This window comes from Ranitomeya variabilis, chromosome 8, assembly GCF_051348905.1.
Source record: "Ranitomeya variabilis isolate aRanVar5 chromosome 8, aRanVar5.hap1, whole genome shotgun sequence".
NCBI lineage: Eukaryota > Metazoa > Chordata > Amphibia > Anura > Dendrobatidae > Ranitomeya > Ranitomeya variabilis.
This window is the reverse complement of record NC_135239.1, coordinates 182146549-182159230: the sequence shown is the minus strand read 5'-3', so window position 1 is coordinate 182159230 and position 12682 is coordinate 182146549. Positions and strand designations below refer to the sequence as shown.

The following is a 12682-nucleotide window of genomic DNA, read 5'->3' as shown; positions in this document are numbered from 1 at the left end:
TCTCAACACATTCCGCTATATAACGAATAAAGATTTACAACTGGAGTATTTTATTCAGTGATATCTAGGATGTGGTATTTTAGTGTTCCCTTTATTTACTTTTTTTTTTTTTTTGAGCAGTGTGTGTGTATACGTACGTATGTACGTACAAAATATACCTTCAGTCTGCAGTATACAGTGAGAAAAATTTAAAGGGCCCATTCTGCAATTTTTGAGGATTGTTGCTAAAATAATTTTTATCTTACATTTATTTGATTTTATTAAAATATTTAGAATTGAGAGTCCTCAGTGGTTGGTGAAAAGATGGTAACATTGCAAGCTTTCGAGACTACTCGGGTCTCGTCATCAGGCATAGACTAAAAGAAATTCTGAAGAATCACATATTTATACACAACACATCACAGAAAAATGCCATTGATAAGACAGGTGACGTGAAGCAGAATTACCATTCAATTCTAAATATTTTTCTATCCACTGGCTAACACGGTACCAAGATATATATCTTTTGATTTTATTAAGAAATCTAAAAGTGTAACATAGAAACAAACACCAAAGGGTAAAGTTGGAAAAAAAAAAATAATAATAAAAAAAATTAAATAAATCTGAGCCCTGACGCAACCTAAAGATGAGGTCTTTAATTCTGCCGTGTCAGATTCGGGAGAGGACTTTCTCCTCATCATGTGCCCAGGCTGTCTCTTCATGGGTTACAGCATAATACTATGGCTGCACCTAATCCCAGCCGGTCTTCGGCGATGGACAATGTAAAGGGCTTCTGCGGCTGCTTCCCAGGAAAGCTTTGGTCACGTGGCGGCATTGTTGATTACTGTATGAAGGATGGCTGATGGGATTAAGTGCCTGTCTTGAAAGCCGTGTTACTTCTGGCCATCCGGGTGGAGACCATGTGACGTGTGGTCACCGGCTCTTCTGGCCGCGGTCTTCTGGGACACCGTACTGACAGTCTGTCCGCAGCATGACGCTCCTTCTACCGGCCAGTGGATCCTAGATGTTTTGCGCAGCAGGAAGATAGCAAAATGTTCAACTTAAACCTTGGACATTTAGCAGGTAAAAGCGATCTCCAGCAACATAACCGAGTCGTAGTGCCAATGCCAGGAAGATTTCATAAAGCTTGTGTAAATTTGTTGTGCTGTCAAATGTCTATTGTGTCTAAGTTACGTAGATCTGACTTTGAAATAGTCAAATTTGGGGGTTATTTATTTTAATTATTTCTTTTAGCTATTTAACTGTAGACATTTGTCGTTGTGTGCTATTTCTTGGATAACATTTCTGCATTTGTGAAGGAAAGGATTGCATTATCTAGGAGATTGTTAGGAGTGAAAACCACAAAAGTTTTGATTTGGAGATTTGGGCTATGTTCACAAGTTGCATTTTTGCGGCTTTTTTTTATTTATTTTTTTAAAATCTAGTGGAAAAACCTGCTCTCTTGGCAGTAACGAAGCTGCTTACAAAAAGCAGGTTTTGCTGTGGATTATGTGCTTCATGTGTCTACAGTACATGTTTCCTAAAAATCTAGTTTTATTCACCAAAAATCAGCAAAAACGCAAGGTTGTTTTTGTTTTTTTTTTTTGCACTTTTTTCTTTTCTGTGGTGGGAAAAAAAAGCTGCAAAAATCTAAGTGACATGCAGCAGATTTAAAAAAAAAAAAAAAAAAAGCAGTTTTCCAATTCGGTAAGGAAAAAAAAAAGGTTAAAAAAAGGCGGGCGCAAGACATTTCTGAAATCTTATACTTTTTAGCTGATACTGTAAAGCACCGCTTTTAAGCTGCATAAAATAAAGCTGCAAAAACACAATGTGTGAACATGGCCTTTTAGCGTTTCTGCTCTGAAAACTCGGCATAAAAGCTTGAGCTTGTTCACACATTGTATTTTGCCACATGGTTTTGAAAGGTAAGCGCTATACAGTGCCAGCAAAATGAATGAGATTTCTGAAATCTGCAGCTTTTTTTTTTTTTTTTTTTGTTCCTTGCAGATTTGAATCATCAAATATTATTTTTTTTTTTCCCCAAACCTCTGCAGCACATCCAATTTTTTAAAGCATTTTCTGCAGCATTTTTCACTCAAACAAATGGGGGAAAAAAATGGAATTAAAAAATTATTTTACACTGCATTTTTCCTGTTTTTTTTTTTTTTTTTTTTTTTTTTTGTGCAGAAAAATCTGCAAATACTTATCGTTTGCACACACCCTAAGGGCTTGTTCACATGTTGAGTAGTTACATATTTTCTTCTGTGCTTTTTTCGTGCTCGGCAGTGTTTTTAGTCTCAGCATAACGAATGTATTTTCCAAAATGCCATTCACATGTTACGTTTTTTTTTTTTTTGTTTTTTTTTCTTCCGTACCTTTTTTTTCTAATCTGCAGCATTTTTCAACCATTCATGTGAATGGGGGAAAAAAAGTGCAAATAAAAATGTGCGGAATATAGGCATATTTTTATTTATTTTTTGCCAAAAACACTGCCAAAATGCCCCATGTGAACACACACTAAGATGCTGGAAAATCTTTAGTGATCTCAGTCCATTTACAAATATAATGATTGGTTTACCCTGTGCCTCCATAATACAAGATACCGTAGTTTGTACTTTTCTCTCATCTTCTTTTCTGAATATTAGTGATCTGTAGCCGATCAATCATCTGATCGGATGGGGAGTGTGGAGGAAAGTGACTTTTTGGGTAATTGACAGGGAAGAGTGTAAGAAAATATATGTAGAAATGAACCTACAATTTACCTAATCAGGGATCCATCTCGTGTGTGAGACTATGGATGAATAATCTGAATATTGGTGTTGTCTTTTTGTTTTATCTGTGTTTCTTTAATTTTTATTACATTAACTGTTTTACGTTTTTTTTTGTGATGCTGATATACAGGTGATTAAAAATTGGAATAAATGTGCATATGTGATCTATGCATGCACAGAATGTGCACACCTTTTTTTTAGGGATAATTTTTGGCTAAAAATTATTTTTGTGTTTGATTTAAAGGGAACGTCTCGACAAAGTTTTTTTGTACCCTAAACCAAATGTATCTGTTAGATCACTGTAATTCAAGTTAAATCTTACAGTAAAGGCAATCCTTCCCTTCATTACAAAATAATCCGCTATCCAATGTGTGTAATAAGGCGCAAGTGCAGGAGGCTTGGCCCTACACAGGCAGCTCTCCCCTTTATTTATTTATTTATTTTTTTTCCCTCTCTTCTCTCTCTTCTCTGAGTAACCTGCCTTCCACGTTTTGAAACCGCGCACAGTCACTCCCCACAACGGTCATCTTCTCCGAGGGAGCGGCACATGCATTTATGCATAATCCTGAACTTGCATCCTCAGGATTTAAAGGGTTTATCCAAGACATTATTCATTTTTTTTTTAATTCATTTTTTTATTATAGGTCTAAGAAGGTGCCATCTTCCTGCCTGCTGTGCCCGGCGCCAATCTCTGCCAAGAGAGCGCAATCACAGACCGCTCCTGTTGGTGATTTATCTGCTTCCGCTATTTTCAGATCGAATGAGTAGCAGCTTCTTTTTTTTATTTTTATTTTTTGCTCTGGCGAGACGAACAGAGCGTGACTATCGACATCATGCTGATTGACAACCGGTTCCTCGCTGCCTAACTGCAGGAAGCCAGCGGTCAGTCAGCATGATGTCTGCATTCATGCAAAGTTGACAGAGCAGCCCAGAAGAAGCTGCTGCTCTGTTAATGTGGAGCAGCTGAATCGCAGGCAGGAGCGAGCAGTGACCATGATGGGTAGACCAGGCAGGTCGCATGTTCGAGCGAACTTTAGTCCAAGTTCGGTATTTGAACCGCAGCTGTTCTCTCCTCTCACATTTAACCCCCTCTGTTATGAACCCCGAACTGTACAGTTTGGGGTCGCTCATCTCTACTAGCAACAATCTGCCTGTTTTTTTTTTTTTTTTTTGCTATGGGCGTAGAAACAAAACAGCAATTTAACACAGATGTGTTTATGGTACAAAAACTTGCTGACAAGTTCCCTTTTAAAACCTTTACGGTGGTCTGCCTTCTATATAGCCTCTGTGTTGCCCTGTCTATTGCTGGATGCAGAATGGGTTAACGGAGTATCGATCAGTGAGCTCCTTCTGATGATCCAGTAGGGGAGTTTCTAAATTGTACCTGTCTTTTTTTGAGTTCTTAGCTGATATATAATCACAGACCACATCGGCTGAATATCCTGAGAAACAAAGCCTGAAAAAGCAAATCCGTGCACATTTGTTTTAATTAAATCCAATTTTAAAAATGATTTTTAGCTTAATACATGATGGATGGAGATATATATATATATATATATATATATATATATATATATATATATATATATATATATATATATATATATATATATATATATATATATATATATATATATATATATATATATATATATATTTATAGTCCTATTGACATATACGGGCCAAAAACCGTATCATTACTGAAAAGAAAGGTCAAAAACTGAGGTGAAAGCGAAGAAAACCATTTTCCTATATTGGGAATGAAAAATGGAATCCATAAGAATGGTGCAATATTTAATCTACACATTCAGGTTTGTTTTTGTGTGTTTTGTTTCTCCATTAAAGCAGTTTCACATTTATCCGAAGGGGGATGTATGAGGATGACCTACAACATAGCCCTGATCCTTCAGTTCCGTGTTCTTACTTCTCCTTGGTGAAGTTTGGATGGGTGATGGGTTGTGGTAGACCAGGTTCTCCGGTCGATTAGGGCAATGTGCTGTCTGCCTTTCATGCGATGTGCTTCCTAGACCTTGTATACACTATTATATATACTATGTTCTTCGCCTTGCAGAAATTCGTGTAGTAAAAGCTTGGCTCAAGGTCTGCTCATTAGGCTAGATCCCTAAGTTGGAGATAAGAGGATCATGACAGAAGCTGGATATTGTAACAAGCTGCTCTAAGTGTTAGACGGTCTCGGCTTCTTCGTGTGATCTTTTGAGGTGACGTTTCATACTCCCTTGTCCTGTAGTTGTGGCATCGGTGGGGCACTGACCATGATCTTGTTCAACCACCTCCATTGGAAGTCGCTTTATTATGTATAGAAGGGAGAACCTGCCATGAACCATGAATCGAACACTGGCTGAGTTATCGCGTCTGTGTACGGCAGTGCTCCCTAACTCCGGTCCTCAAGAGCCACCAACAGGTCATGTTTTCAGGATCTCCTTAGTATGGCCCAGGTGATAATTGCATCACCTGCACAGGCAATAAGATAATAAGGCAAAAATATGGTTCAAGTAGGGCCTGAGATCTGCTTTACATCTGTACCTTTCATATCCCCCGATTCCCCACCTTTGCTGAGAAAATACCTTAGTAATCGCTCCTTTTTTGTATGTCAATCACCCCGGTCCGATGGGCGGGGCCTAATCACCGATTCTCAAGTGGCATTCCAGTGGCGTCTCGCGCGTGCGCAGTATGTTTTGCCCAACAGTGGGCAAAGCATTCGACTCATTATTGCGCATGTACCGGCTTTTTTCTTGACGTTCTGTGCCCTGAAAGTCTTTCTATGCTTCCGGGGCACAGAGCATAGGGTCAAAAGCCGGCACATGTGCAATAATGATTTCATGCTTTGCCCACAGTTGGGCAAACCATACCGCGCACGCGCGAGATGCTAATTGAATTTGCAGGTGCAGAAACTGACCGCCGTCTGTGCCATTCACAGATCTAGTTACGTCTGACACGTCGAGGAGCGGAGGGGGAGAGACAGCGATTAGGCCCCGCCCATCGGACCGGGCTGATTTGCATGCGAAAACTGAGATTACTAAGGTATTTTCTCAGCAAAGGTGGGGAATTGGGGGATATGAAAGGTACTGATGTAAAGCTGAGCTCAGGCCTTATTGAACCATATTTTTCTCATCGAAAAAATGGAGTGACAGGTTCCCTTTAAGGTTAACAGATTTCCATAGTTGTGAATGCCAAGATGGTAGAGTAGGCACGTTTGACCTTTTTGATGGATGAAGGATAAGCAGTATACAAAGACCAACAGTTACAGCTCAGTGATGTGCCCACCTTGTATTATAGTAAATGAGCCCCTCTGTAACCCGTATATGTAGTAGGTATACTCTAGATGTAATCAGCAGAGCAGCTCAGTGATGTGCCCACCTTGTATCATGGTAAATGGGCCCCTGTGTACCCCGTATATGTAGTAGGTATACTCTAGATGTAATCAGCAGAGCAGCTCAGTGATGTGCCCACCTTGTATCATGGTAAATGGGCCCCTGTGTACCCTGTATGTGGTAGATATACTCCTAGATGTAATCAGCAGAGCAGCTCGGGGTTGTGTTAATAGTATATTTAATGCTGTTTAATATTTTTCTGACTTTTAGCTGTTTTGTTTGCCTACTTGTTGCCTTTTGTCGGCTCTGATTAGTTCCACTATCGTCTCAGCTGAGCGTCTCATGTGAACGCTCTGCTATATAATAATACTGTCATTAGATGTAGACGTTTCCTTGGAGAGTTTGGCTCTAATTATACGCTCATCCACTACAGCTAGCAATATGCATATATTGTGCCAGGTAACGACAACATATTAAAGGGATTCTGTCAGCAGGTTTTTGCTATGTAATCTGAGATTAGCATGATTTAGGCTCTGAGATCCTGCTTCCAGCGATGTGTACCATCCTAGTTTTCACTGCTGCAGTGCTTGGAATGCTAACCCCACCCCCACCACTGATTGGCAACTTTCTGCCTACGCACAGTGTACACAGGAAGCTACCAATAATTGGCGAGTGTGTGTTTATACACAAGTTGACTAGGAGGCACAGGACACCCAGTCCTGCAGTGATAATCTCCTGCTGATCAAACACTGATTTTATTGAAACAACAACAAGCAGCCCAGTAAGTGACACATTGCTGGAATCAGGGTCTCAGCCCCGATATCAAGCTGCTCTTGGATTACATAACAAAAATCTAGTGACAGATTCCCTTTAATATTAAGACCAGTTGGGACAAATCAGATTCAGTCTTCTCATCTCCTCCTTTATAAAAAAAAAAAAAAAAAAAAAAAAAAAAAAATGAACACGAGTGTCGAATGCAAGTCAGACAATTTAGGTGTCGACAATTTCCATGACGGCGTAAAAATAACGAACAGCAAAACCGGGTAATAAATATGTATTAAAATGTTGTTAAAGGGAACCTTTAGGAAACCAGGAGGAAAATGGTTGGTTGGTTCTTTTTGTCCTGATGAAGTCTGTAGTACTTCGAAACGTGTCGACTAAATAAAATTCCGCTGATGCCTCCTGTGTGAACTTGGATCTATTATACTGTTGACCAGCAGCGCGGATCATCCACAAATCCTCTTTATCTGTGTTAAAGGGACCCTGAGAGTACATTCATGGTGCCTGATCCACGGGAAGCATGAATCAGACATCGGAGGGTGATTTATTTATTTTATTTTTTATATTTTATTTTTTTATGAAACGCGCCAGTGTTTAAAGATAAAAAATAAAATGTAAAGGCAAAAATTCCAAGACAAAAAAAAATCACTTGGACCATGAATGGAGCGGTGACGTGCATGGGCGACTACCGCTCTATTCCAATGGTGGAGATTTCAGAGCCCCTTTTTTCGAAGTCCTGTGGATAAGTGATAAATTTTAGCTAGAGGATCTAGAAAAATATGTAAAAAGTACTTTTTATTTTTTTAATATTTAAAATTACCTCCACCTCCTTTTCCCAATTTGCAATAACTTTAGTTTTTCTCTATTTTCAATATCCATAAAAGTCTGATCCATGAAGATATAACCTTAATCAACCCATACTGAAAAAGCCATATTGAAAGTACGCCAGTTTTTTTTTTTTTTTTTTTTTTTTTTATTTTGCTCATAAAATCTCAGGGCTATCAACAAAAAAGCGACACACACTTTTTTTATTTTTGAAATCCAATAGAGAAAGCAATAAATTAAAAATGATATACATATACACCAATACCCGGAGAATTGTGTTACCAGGTGATATTGGTCACACGGCAAACACAGTAAAAACCAAACACAAACAACAAATGGCGGAATTTTTTAAAATTTACTATTATTATTTACGATTTCAACCTACTTTCATTATACAGTGAAATGTTTGGTTTCATGCAAAACTATAAGTCATTCTGCAAAAAAAAAAGGAAAATGAACCTTAAGGCTATGTGCACATGTTCAGGAAGGTCTGCAGAATTTTTCTGCAGGAAATCCGCATGTTTTCTTGTAATAATAATAATATTATTATTATTTATTTTTATTTTTTTTTTGTGGATTTTTCCCATTTTTTTTCCGGGTCTTCCCAATGCAATAATATAGCAGTGAAAAATCTGCAAAAGTAATGAACATGCTGCATTTTTTTGCAGAAAAAACGCAGCATGCACACAAAAATTGCGGAATGCATTAAAAATTATGGAATGCTTATGTATGCTCTTTTTTTTTTTCCAGTATTTTTCAGCCATTTTTCGCGGAAAAAAAATGCTAAATGTGTGCACATAGCCTAATTGCACTTGGAAGAAGGGGGAGGAAAAAAATGGAAACCAAAATGTAAAAAAAAAGGCTTGGATGGGAAGGCGTTAAATTCTTTTCCGTCCATATACCGGGTCCTATTGGGCCGTCCGATATTGCTCATGAATTATATGGAAGCCTTAATAGCCATGGTGTATCGCTACACTCCCAGCAACCCACAGCGAGAAAAATATCCGGGGTGCAAATTTGTTTGTCCATCCTCATTTCGAAAGGGGTTTTCTGTGTATGGACAGCCCCTTTTAATCGTTGCTTGGTGCATTTGAGGAAATGACGTCTCTTACTATAATTTCTCACCTGATAAGGGCACGGTAGATACAAGCTGAGGCTGGCGATAAGCGATGGCGGCTTTTAGTGTCATTTTTCGATCTCTTGGTGACAATTTCAGTAAGCATGGCGCCTTCTCTGGAGATACTATACATGTTATGTTCCAATGTGCTTTCACCCTTCACTACAGAAATGGGAAACTACCAAAGCCCTGTGACTTCATAAAACCACAAGGTGACGGTCCGCCTGTTTTGGACTGGACCGTCGACAATGCTGGCAATACCAAAGGTGCCCAATACACTTACAGCTGTTCTTCCAAACCTCCTATACACATGCTTGGTCTATTATGTTTGTGTTCCCACCAGGGATTTCGGGGAAAGTCGCTGCTAGACACAAATTATTTCCCAGGAGAACCAAGGATTGGACATGTTGAATTTTGCCTTGCCCAGTCCGCGTGTTTTTACTGACTTTTTTTTTTTAATTTTCCCATTCATTTGAAATAAAGAAGAAGAAAACGCTGAAATAATTGACCATTTGGTTCAAATCTGCAAGGAAAAAATAAGCAGCGCCTGGATGAAATTTCACAAATCTCATTCAGTTTTTTTTTTTTCTGGTACAGTAAAGCGCTGCGTGTTTTTTTTTTTTTTTCTCTTTTCTTTTTCCCCATGCGGGCAAAACTTAAGTGTATGAACAAGCCTTAATTGGTGAGAGAAACTTCGCAATTTGTTTTCCATACAAGAAAACATTGATGGTACAAACTCGCACACTGTAAACTCGATCGAAAGCGCTGCTGAAAATCGGAATGTTTTTGGCAAACTAGAAAAATTGCTGCCGTCTGAACGAGCCCCAAGTTGTTAAAACACAATCTGCTTTACTCTTTCCATTAGGAGTTTTCTATACTTGAAAAGTTTGCAGTAAAGTTGGCTCAATAAGCGAGCGCCTTGGTAAATCAATGGTGTTTAGCTGATCGCTGCTGGGCTGGATTTTCTCATTTTTGGCACCGGAAATGTCGCCAAACGTGATGCACGGCAGACTGCACCAGAAGAGTCGTCTGTTTATAGAGCGGTTCCCATAAGAGAAGGTCGTTCAATATGCCTTAAAGACCACCCTTTAAAGCCCCATTGAAGGCTGTATTGTGCCGCCATTTGCTAAAACAAATGTGATTTGCTTGCGTCAGTTGCTGACTCCACCTTAAGGCTGGAAAAGTTGGGGTCAACAGCTATGAACAGGGAAGATGGTAAAATTGGGAACATGAATGGGTCCTAAAGCCGGAACCTAAGCGCGCTAGACTAATTGTCGTAACGAGTGCTCAGCAGCTTCTATATTTGCTGTCACCAATATTTCAAGCCTTTTCCCTTCACCGGATCTTCCATCAAGCTAAGATTTTGGTGTTTTTTCTTGTACCCTGTTCACCCCTCTCTCGAATCGCCGATACATTGCGATTGCCTCCTGTGCACCAGGGCTGTGGGTGCTGCTTCCTTGCAGTCATGTGTCCCCACTTTCTTCCAGATTTCAGCCATCTTTCTCGGAGCGCTCAGTTTTATAGGAACGCTGAGCCCGTCTTGCACTCGGATTTCGGTGCTGGAGTCACGCTTTATGTCCCGGTGAGTAGTCAAGTAACTTTTCTGTGTTTACTGCTGTACAAGTGTATGATGGTGTTTTGCCCCAATCCTGGCAAAGATCTAGGGCTCATTCAGACCTCAGTTTTTCACGGATAGAACTCCGTACCTTCACATGACCGTGAATTTTTTTTTTTTGTGGACCTCCATAACACGACGACCTGTTTGATTTTGATCTGAGTCACGGATCGAACTCGTCAATGTAAGAAAAAAAAATTGGACGGTTCTCAGGTGCCATTGGTGAGCCGTCCAATTTTCATATTTGACAAAGCTTCAGAAACCTTATACTACAAATCGACAAACTGATGAAAATCTGATTCAAAAGACTGATGAAAATCGGTCCGTTTTTTGCATACAAAAAAAAAAAATCGCTGACGTCTGAATGAGCCATGACACAGAGTTATTGATAAAATTCTACAAAGTGGAACATTTTACCATGGGGGGAAATATCCAGGGTGGCCCAACCATTTCTGTACCCTTTAATATTCTCCTATGAAGGAAAAGCAAAGCCACTTTCTCAGCTGCCAAAAGTTGCCGAGGAGTCACGCACTAAAGATTCTGGATTGTACATAGAACAAATTAAAGCTGCAAAATCGCTGTTCATGGATTGTGATGATCGCAGATACAGAAACCTTTTTAAAGGGGTTGTCCAGCCTTAGTGACTGCAGACTTGTCGCCTATGTGCCTGCAGACCTTGCGTGTACTGCGTTCTGTAGGAGTTCTCTGGTGCCGGCCCCGTGACTGCAAGTGTGTTATTTGCATATATGTGGTCACATGCCGACTAGACTTATGGGGCCTCTCTAAATGCAAGTGTATTAAGTGAGACCGGACAGTCTAGTCGGAGTGTGATCGGAAGTATGCAAATCACTTGATCCCAGAAAGTCCTTACAATATGCAGTAAGGATTCACCTAGAATGACTGCAGACTTGTAGCCTAAGGCCAGATAATCTAATTAAAGGGGTTGTCCAATTTATAAAGTTTGCAAAAAAATTACATTCCAGATGTGGGAGTTTGATTTTTTTTGCTTTGATTTTCTAAAAATCAGTTAGTTGGGGTATGTGCACATGGCATCTATTAGACGCAGGCGCTGAGTTTTCCCAGGTGATGCATCTTCAGAAAAACCTTATCCTAATGTGCGTTCTCCTGCAGCCTTGCCATTGTTCTCGCAGGGGATCGGTCACCGACGTCTTTTGGTCTATACTCTCAGTATAGGGCACGGACAGATTCCCAGTGGAAGCCATGAGACTAGGTTTAAGAAGTGATGCGATTCCGAACATGTGCACAGCAATGTCGTTTTGACATTGCCTGTGCATTGTCTTTTTTCTTTTTTCTTTTTTTTGGCGGCATTTGGTGTACATACCCTAAATTCGCCTTGTTTTTGCCACTTTTCTGGAAAATTGCAGCAAAAAAAAATTCATTTGATGTCCGCTGGGCAGGAAGTAATGGCAGCTTATATTTCGATCATCTGACCGCTGAAGTCTCTGACCAGAGCAGTGATTTCATTGCCACGGGACGTTCCGTCGTATGGATTGACATCCTCATGTCCTATCCTAGTGAAGACCACGGCTATGGCCTGCACTGTAGTGATGGGGGTCAGAGCCAGTGAACGATCTGTGCAGAGTTAAGTGAACACTCTTGTATCTAGACTCTGGCTCTCAAAAATAATTGTGGGTTTTGATATGGAGGCTTAGCTGTTAAGGCTGTGTTCGCACTAAGATTAGGAACATATTTAAGGGGAGTCTTTCAGTACAAAATGACTGTTCAAACAAAGCACAGGCGCTCTATGCACACTCAGGTTAGCCAAACAGTTCAGGGCACCTTTCACACCAACTTGTGTTTGGCCATCCCCTGGCTCTTGTAAAGCATATCTGTCAAGGAAAATGCAGACTGAGATCGATGGAAAACGTTTCCAATACAGAGTGAGGGGGGATTTATTAAGCATGCGCACACGCGCGTAACGCTGACAACTTCTTCCTTTTTTTTTCCCCCCTTCACAAAAGTGGTCAGCAGTGGGAAGAAAAAAAAAACTACAGACTGTAGCGTTAACCAAAATTCTCAGATGGGAACTCTACTGAGAATGTGACTATTGTCAATTCCGACATGTTCAGTAGTTTCCTGTCACTGTTCAGTATGCACAGTGACAGTGCACTCTCTCGCCGGCTCTAATGTGAAGTAATCAGCTGGCAACAGAACACAGTCAGTTTGCGTTGTAAGAATATTCTGCTTGCAAGCCGTGTATTCATCTTACAGTGACAGCGCTCCATGTTGCCAGGCTTGTTAC

General features: G+C 40.0%; 2 protein-coding genes across 4 annotated transcripts in view; both read left to right on the top strand.

Annotated features, from left to right (window-relative positions):
- Positions 1-12682, top strand: part of PTPDC1 (protein tyrosine phosphatase domain containing 1) — a 74221-nt gene that overhangs the window by 16023 nt on the left and 45516 nt on the right. The window lies entirely within an intron of this gene.
- The window catches only part of BOD1 (biorientation of chromosomes in cell division 1), a 32750-nt gene that overhangs the window by 16075 nt on the left and 3993 nt on the right, over positions 1-12682 (top strand). The window contains exon 2 of one of the 3 annotated variants that reach the window (XM_077277793.1): positions 10292-10386. The exons of the other annotated variants lie outside the window; for them this stretch is intronic. The gene's annotated coding sequence lies outside the window, so the exon portion shown is untranslated. The remainder of the gene's footprint in view (positions 1-10291; positions 10387-12682) is intronic. 3 annotated transcript variants of the gene reach the window in all.